Source organism: Triturus cristatus, chromosome 4_1, assembly GCF_964204655.1.
Source record: "Triturus cristatus chromosome 4_1, aTriCri1.1, whole genome shotgun sequence".
Lineage (NCBI taxonomy): Eukaryota > Metazoa > Chordata > Amphibia > Caudata > Salamandridae > Triturus > Triturus cristatus.
The window spans coordinates 1,133,414,433-1,133,422,921 of NC_140585.1; the positions used below are offsets into that span (position 1 = coordinate 1,133,414,433).

At 42.0% G+C, this 8,489-nt stretch overlaps 1 protein-coding gene across 2 annotated transcripts in view; it reads right to left on the reverse strand.

Annotated features, from left to right (window-relative positions):
* Positions 1-7,083, reverse strand: part of IQUB (IQ motif and ubiquitin domain containing) — a 339,995-nt gene extending 332,912 nt beyond the window's left edge. The window contains exons 1-2 of one of the 2 annotated variants that reach the window (XM_085654193.1): positions 6,976-7,083; positions 4,867-4,890 (exon numbers count right to left, since the gene is read on the reverse strand). The gene's annotated coding sequence lies outside the window, so the exon portion shown is untranslated. The remainder of the gene's footprint in view (positions 1-4,866; positions 4,891-6,975) is intronic. The other variant, XM_085654194.1, reaches the window with a different exon arrangement.
* Positions 7,084-8,489: the final 1,406 nt, after the last annotated feature.

Here is an 8,489-nt window from a genome sequence, read left to right on the forward strand (position 1 = left end):
GCATCGGGAAAGACGATCCTCCCTAGAGCTGACTGTGTCGATCTTCAGAGCCCTCTACCCTACCTGTGTGTGTCGCTTCCTGAGTTTTATTGGACACTTCTCTTCCTGGTAATATTGGACATGGCACTGGGACTGGGGGTATGCATGGGTGGGTTTGCAAAGAGTGGCCAAGGATGATGCTGACCCTTCCGAGGTGGTCACCTACTAGGCGGGCGGGCTCGGGAGTTGTGTGCTCTCACGGCATAACTGTTAGTGTACCAAGTGCGTAATGCTCCTTACTCCTCTTTGACAGGGTCGATTTTGTGTTCTTTATTGTTTGCTTTATGGGAAACCGTGTGGTGCGGGAGGGAGAAGCCGGGGGCGTGTTTTGCAGGCCCTCCTCCAGTTTATTAATACTCTCTCTACCCCCCCGTCTGGTGGGGGCTCTTTTCCCACTTCTTTTCTCTGTTTCTTCTATATTTCGGGTCTGGTTCCGGGGCGACAGGCACACTGCTGGGGGGGGGGGCCGTACTCATCTGCAGAGGTGCAGGGTGGGGGGTTGGGGGGGGGGATCCTTTAGTCTTTCACCTCCTTTTTCTATGGCCTCCTTTTCTTCTCTTATTCTCCTTTGTCTTTTTCTGGGATCAGCATGGTAGTACTCCTTTGTTGTTAATCACTGCTGTTTCCGGAGTGCCATAATTTCCGTGGAGTTTCCTGGGTCTTGGGGCAGGGGGTTGCGGGCGCAAATGGCCGTGTCATTCCTCCACATCCTGAACTTCCTGTTTCAGCGCCATTGCTTAGATAGACTGCTGTGTATTGTTTACGTTCATCGTTCTGCCTGCCATTTTTCGCTGCTGGGAAACTGTTTGGCACCTGATCCTTCCATCCTTTTCTATTATAAAATGTAAACCTTGATTATCCTGGTCTCCTACTTGGGCTGTTCAGAGACTGAGAGAATGCTAGCGTCGAGATTTTGCTCCCCGAGGTACTGACTGTGATAGACCTGCTTTATGTTATTCTGATTGTTTAGCGGCCGGCCCCGGGGGTTGTAGGCCCATACGTGTAATTGATTGAAATGTCAATAAAGGTTTTAAAAAAAAAAATAAAATAAACACATTATGACACTTTGCCTACTTACGTCGCTATGTGTAATAACAGTCATGACACTCCAAACACCAGAGAAAATAAGACTAGAGCTCAATCGCAAACATAATCTCCCAAATAGCCGGGAGGTCTTCTCACTCTTACCTTCCTCCTGCCCTGTGGAACCACTGCCCCATCTCCTCTTCCCGACACATCGGGAGTGCCTTGACACCTACCACTTCCCGAATCACTAGTAAATTCACTGTCTTTCATGATCAACCAAGGGGAACACAAACCAGATGTACCTTACTCATCACCCGAACTCCTCTGCACCTCGCCTTGTCTCTGGTACAAGGCTACTCTCCTGAGGTTCGAAGTTTGTCCATTTTCCAATTTGGCACAATTGCTACCCACCATTCGGACCTTATAGAGACCTCAAAACTTGATTAAATCCTTTACTCCACCTCCTAGCCTAACCTTGATTTAATCTCCTGCAACAATAAAATGCTTCTCCACAGTCTCATTTAAGCACGCTTCTCCCCTTGTCACTCTCTCCCACATCCACGACAGTACCAATTTGGTTCCTGGACACCTGCCATGCATCCTCTCGAATGGGGTCTTTGCTGTACTGGTGTAAACAACAGTGCGATAAGCCCAGAGCATGTCCTTAACGCCCCCTCCACGGATAAACCAGCACCACACACCAACTGCATTGTCCCTTTGACATGCCTGTTGACCCTTTCCACTATACCATTTCCCTGGGGATTGTACAGTGCCAAATATGCATGCCTCACAACAAGGCTGTCCAAAAAAATATATATTTCCTGAGACCTCAGCTGTGTACTATTAACTGTGAGTAAAACAGAAGGTATACCCTCCCTTCTAAACACTTCACTGAGAAACTCAATGGTAGAGGTGGTGGTGTGATGCTTCTCATGAATGCATCCTCCACCCACTTGGATTTGGCATCCACCAAGACAGCCGCAAACCTATCCTGTTCAGAAAAAAGGAGAAAGGCCCAAAAAAGTCCAAACACACCTTCTCTCATACCTCCTTAGCTTCCGACACATGCTGCTCCTCATCCAATTTTCCTACTCTCAAACACTACTGAGAATCCTTACAAATGCCACAATTTTGATTCCATTTTTTAACCTGAACATCCATGAGAAGCCACCAAAATCTTTCTCTGGCTTTCTCTGACTCTCTTGGTGGTGAACGTCTGGCCCAAGTGATCCTCATGTGCCAAGCTGATCAACCTAGACCTGAGAGCATTGGGTGGCCCATATTTTTCAAAACACATCATGACACTTTAACAGATGTACCTTCTTCATCACCCGAACTTCACTGCACCGCTAACATATTTCACCCAAGTAAAAGTTTCAAGATGGTGTGGGCCTTCAGATGTATTACCTACCAAGCACCAACACCCATAACTGTCTCACCTTTTAACACATTCATCATTTTGCATAAATTTGTCTGCAGATAATCTTTTTTGCCACATAAAATCTTAAAATGTCTGACACGCTTCTTGACCCGATGCTGCTTTACACTTAATGAAATAATCTGCATTCCTACATATATGCCTTTTATTACTCAAAAAATCCATTCTTGTATTAATATTCAACAATAGCTCAACCCTTGTGGTGCAAAGCCAGGCACCTATTCGTTGTATTACTGACTTGTATTCAAACCTTCAAATTGTTGAACGAATACAGCATTAAATTAGTATTCTGGATTAAGTTTTCAGTAAAAACAAGATGATTCATAATACTAGCCCTCATAAAAATAGAATATCTCATATTCAATAGCTCTGAAAAATGGATAGCAACTTTGTAGACTAACTAATTTATAGGGGGACTGCATTAGAATACATTTTTGTTGTGTTATCTGTTAGGCCGAATCGTAAAAAGGGATCACGTTCCAGGTGAAAAATCACCTTGAATTTAGAAAAAATACCTTTGGTGCTCACCAAAAGTAAAAATATATAGTCTTAAACAGAATCCCACTTGCAGCTACATGAGTAACTCATTCATTTAAGTTTATTTCGGATATATAAAAAAATCCATAAAACACATAACATAAATATACACTTATAGATGTTGAAAATATATTAAATGAAAATACAGAGGGACTTATTCACAAAGGTAAACTTACACCTTTGGTTCAAGTTTACAATGTTGTTTCTATTCACAAACTACGAGTGTAGTTTTACGTATACTATATTTACGACTACAGAGACTGCCCTACCTTTTTATGTGCGGGGTTCTCTGCAATAGTATAGATACTACACATAAAACTACACTCAGTTTGTGGATAGCAAACAAATTGTAAACTGACACAAACAGTGTTAAGTTTAACTTTGTGGATAAGCCCCTAAAAGTTTAGACATCTCATTTAAAACTGATAGACTTCATCGAATCAACAATAAGGCTTAAAATCAGAGATGGTGTGCATTTATAATTTCATAAACTGCTAGTGCCAGTATATAAAATTAAACAAAATCTCTCCCACCACTTCCCCTACAGCACATGCCTATTAGTTACCTTTAGACAAATTCATTCTCTACACGAATGTAGATGTACACCTGTTTAAGAGTTTTTTTCTTAATACATTTTGGCGGATGATCCCAAGCAGAGAGGAGTTGTTTACAAGTGACAACATTTATTGTCCATAAAGTGTCTGTCTTGTACAACCCAACCTTCGTACTGCTTGGAATCGTCTCAGACCTATGTTCTGAAACACTTGCAATGTATATTTCTCTCAATCTTGTTTAATTGTGAACAACAAACAAAGTAAGCCGCTGTTTCAACAACCTCTAGACAAAACAAAGAACATTCTGATGGACAAATAGTGTGCATAATGTCAGTTGATTTGGAATATCTCATGCAATAAAAAAATCTAGCACGCACATTCCATGGGCATCCATTCTTAATTCTAGGGAGGAACACAATTTTGCATAATTACCCGTACACCTCAACTATTAGATGCCCCGCTCTACTTTAGCATAATTTTCAAATTAAATTCACCTGTTACTACTATGATTGCATTTTGGGAGATTCAAATCTATTCACGATTCAGGTAGCCTTTTATACATTAAAAAAAGAATTCAATGTATATGTCTGAAATCCAAAATCATTAGCTAACTTAAGAGCATGTCCCCCAAATGTTGGTAGGACTTCTCTACAAATACTTATGTATCAGACAATAAATACTGTTCTATTTGATACCACTAGCATGGGTCTGCAACAAACCCATAGAGGGTTAGAAAGCTATGGTATAAATTAACCTTCTAGTAGTAAATCATGGAAAATCGAATGTGCTATTCTGTGGCAGAGTAAAACCAGGGACAACTGAATAGCTGATACATAATGATCAGATAGCTTTGGCAGACTCCTAAATACTTGAGGGTGTGGATTTAAAACGTGGGGAACTTTTCAAAACAAAATGACACTCTTAAAGGTGCAAATACGCTAAGAGCTTTAATTTTATTAAACAGTCTCTCCAGCACGCATCCTGCATTTTTAACTTTTGGTATAGATGGAAGGCTGCGAAGCAGGGTACTTAAAAATGGTATTTGTGGGCCGAACTGAGAGCTAGCCGAATGAGCAATCAACGGTATAAAACAGCACTTTACAACACCTTAGAGCTTTCAAAAGTGCATGATAACTGGGACCCTTATTTAAAGCCATTTTTAAAAAAGCAACTGAGCCTATGATATTTTAATCAGGACAATAAAAATTGCATTATATTAAAGCTCTATCACAATTCATTAGATCCTTATCTCAGGTCAAAATAAAACCTTACCTCACTGAAGCAGTTTCATCAAGCCTGTAAAAAAATATAGCTAGATTTAGATTCGGCCTGTTTGATATTGGTGAATTACAGCAAGTATGGAAACGCATTTGGTCCACACAGCATTGCAGGCTCTGCTATTACACAACAGATTATCTGACGCACATTATATGTTGCTACAACTGTCATATCTGAGGGAGTCATTTGTCAAATCCCATCACTCCAATACTTAGGCATTAGGCTTTGTGCCGAGGTGGTTAAAGAATGATTTAACGCGACAAATATGAATCTAGCAAGCGGCTTTGATTACCATTATTTCAGCAAAACTAAAAGCTGCTACTAAAGCGCAAAATGAATGTTTATAACCATTCTCCATGAAACATATATGTTTGACCAGAGTTCAGTGGCATACACATACAAAAATGCTGCTGCAGATAGTGGATAAAGCTGCTCTGTAAATCTTTCGGAGACATATTTCAGAAATGAACTCGATTTAACTGAAACTGTTTAATAGGTGCATCTTATTTTATTTATTTTCTAATTAAGTATGGTTATGGTGACTTGCAACGGTTTTTATTAAATTTGTAATGAATATTTTTTATATATACACGCCAGTGCTTCAATATGGTCAGAAATATATACTAATGGTCAAAAGCACATTAGAATTAACTCCTAGATGGATCTCCCAAAGGTACTCAGACAAACTTGAGTGTTCCTGTACTTATTTTAGATATGTATGGGTAACATGAGGGAAGCCAGCTTCAGTCCTAGCCTAGTGAGATACATCAGTGAGTTAATGGACCTACTGTGTTATCTAATAGTCTCTCCCATTCTAGTGGGGTCGATTGGATAGTTAATGTAGCGACTTCATAGATCCATGATTTATTTTAATGTCACTAGTTCCAATTCTCCGTGACCGATCAATGTTTTGAAAAGACTTGTGCATGGAGGGTTTGTCCTATAGCACAGTCTGGCAGTGCTAGATGGGGAAAACTGACAGGTAAGTAAGTGTGTGGACCAGTTTTGTAGTTGTGTATGGGCTGGTGTTGTAAGCATCTTTAAATAAACCCGAGAATACTGTAGCAAGCTGCACTGTGTAGAATGTGGATGTGTTCATCTCACTGCATGCGGCGTGGATCGACCAACCACACTTTGCGGGTTGAAGAGCAGGAACATGTCCATGTTTTTACCTTTTTGATAGGGAATGAAAATGGCTAATTTTACTGCCACATTTCCTGAATATGGTCTACCACACTGCCCTCAGGAAGCTCAAATACGTGCGGTTCCCAAACCCTGAGAGACCATCTAGACAGCCCATCTTAAAAAGTCAAGAGTTACTCTGTTTACAAATGTGGTACACATTTATTTTGATGCCCCGGTCTATTTTCTGCCCCCATCCGAACCTGCAAGTTACATCCTCTCTAATACCAGAGAGGAAAGACAATGCATCCACCATCTCTTGCAGCTGTGTGTAACGGTTAGGTCAATATAATAATGAGCATAATGTGAAGAATACATATGAGTGAAAGTACTTAAGAGAGGAAGACGATGAGGAAAACATGATGGGGAGCAGTACAGGTGCGGGTGGGTTACAGGGCAAGGGAGGATAGTTATTAGGACAGCATAGTAAAGGGGGCATGGCAGGACCGCAAAGGAAAGGGGCAGAAGAGGTTGGGAACTGAGACAGTGAACTTGGTTTGATACAGTAACTGTTGCAGCATGGGAAATTTCCAGGAAACGAGCCTAGGGGTGAAGAGGTAAGTCACTCTGATCCTAAGGGAATCTAAACCACTAGCCCGTCGTTCCTCCAAATATGGGTCATCAAAAATTGCCCGACAGCGTTCACCTCCATTGAGTGCATAAGGTCACCCATTACCCCTCTGCCCCGGGATGCATCCCTCGCTCGGAGTTGTGGGGTGGAGTTTTTTTTTGTTTGCATGTTTATATAGCGCGAACTCGACCCGAAGGTATTGGAGCACTTTACATGAGCACCGTGTTACATTACACATTCAGGCACGGGGAGATTAAGTGGTTTGCCCATAATCATAGGATGTGGATTGTGGACGCAACCTCGAGGCTCGAACTGTGGTTTCCAGCACCAAAGTCGACAGTTTAGCCTACCTGGTTCCTTTGGACACAACTTTCTCCCGCTTGAAGTGGGGCAGCAGCACCCACTCTTTCAGGTACGCCCGTGCAGGCTCCCAACTCTGTTATCAGCGGTGCCATGGCAACCGAAGCCGGAACTATGGCCGCTTGAAACACTAGACCGAGCGTGTACACTCTTCTACGCGACGGCCATGTTAGAAGCGGAGGAACGCGCAGAAGTATGTTAGAAGCAGGAAAGTAGCGCGCGGTCTGACGTTGAGAGCTTTGATTGAGCTCGTATCTGCCGTCTGCTCCCAAGTGGCTTTACCTCTGCACTGCAGCTTCGCTTACATAGCAACGGAGTTCTTAGACAATTAGATGTCGTGGGCTACGTCATAATTGCCAATATTTTCATGACGACAAAAGGTAGAAGTTTTCCTGTTTCAATGCCACTAACTAGCACAGTAATACCATCAATTAAAAATACATCTCTTACCGCTCTGTCTGGATGATGATGATTATTTTACATCAGGGGCAAAACCAGACCCACAACTGAATTTTGGGGGAGGTTAACGGGGGTGAGGGAGGGAGAGGGCTGATGGTGGGACGGTAGGGCACAGTCGTTTACACTTCAGACGCCGGCAGGACCAAATTTAGAGTCCGAGGCAAAATAACACGCGAGGGTGCCCCTCACTGTTGTGGTACTGCAAGTATCTCACTGTTGGATTTAATAAACGGTTACAAATAATTTAGAATGCTCTCAAATACTTTTTAGGAATCTTCTTCGTGTGTTTACTCATTCCATTTCAGGGTTAAAGCTCAAAGGGAAAAAAATACCGGATTTGTAGATTTTTTTTACCACCACTGACATAAAAAAACAGGCCAGGCTTGCAAAATACCAACCAAGTGGTAATCTTGACTGTATGCTGTGAGAAATTGGCCTGGTATATGCTGTCCACTAGTTATAGTGGGTACCTTTTACCAGTCCAAACAACCCTTATTGATGATAGGTTTAAAGACAACCTTTATTGAAAGCTATCCTAGTGGTAGGTATGGAGAGCAGCCTTCAGGCTAAGACTTGAAGGAGTGTAAAGCAGCTTGGTTTACCAGATTATAACCTCTTGATTTACCAAATGAAAGGAGATCCACACAAGTTATATATAAAATATATGGATTTATTTCTAAACACTCACTACTAATCTCTTTGAGATTAGAGTCTAAGATACACAATAATACAGTTCTAAAACGACAGTAAATAGCACAATATACAATGGGCCCTAGGGGTGGACCAAACCATATATTAAGAAAGTGGTATAAGAACCACGACTTGACTAGACACAGTGCCTAGAGCAAGTAGAATCGCTGGGACGCCAAGGAACCACCCAAGGTAGTGACACAGGAGACCCACGAGGGACGCGTGCAGCGTCAGAACACAGGCGCGAGCCAGATACTATTCTATGGGAAAGTCGCGGGTGGAATTTTAGAAGTTAAGGACACTTAGGAGAGGACTTTGAGCAAACCCCTTTAGACTTAGGGGGTTCTAGGGCCAG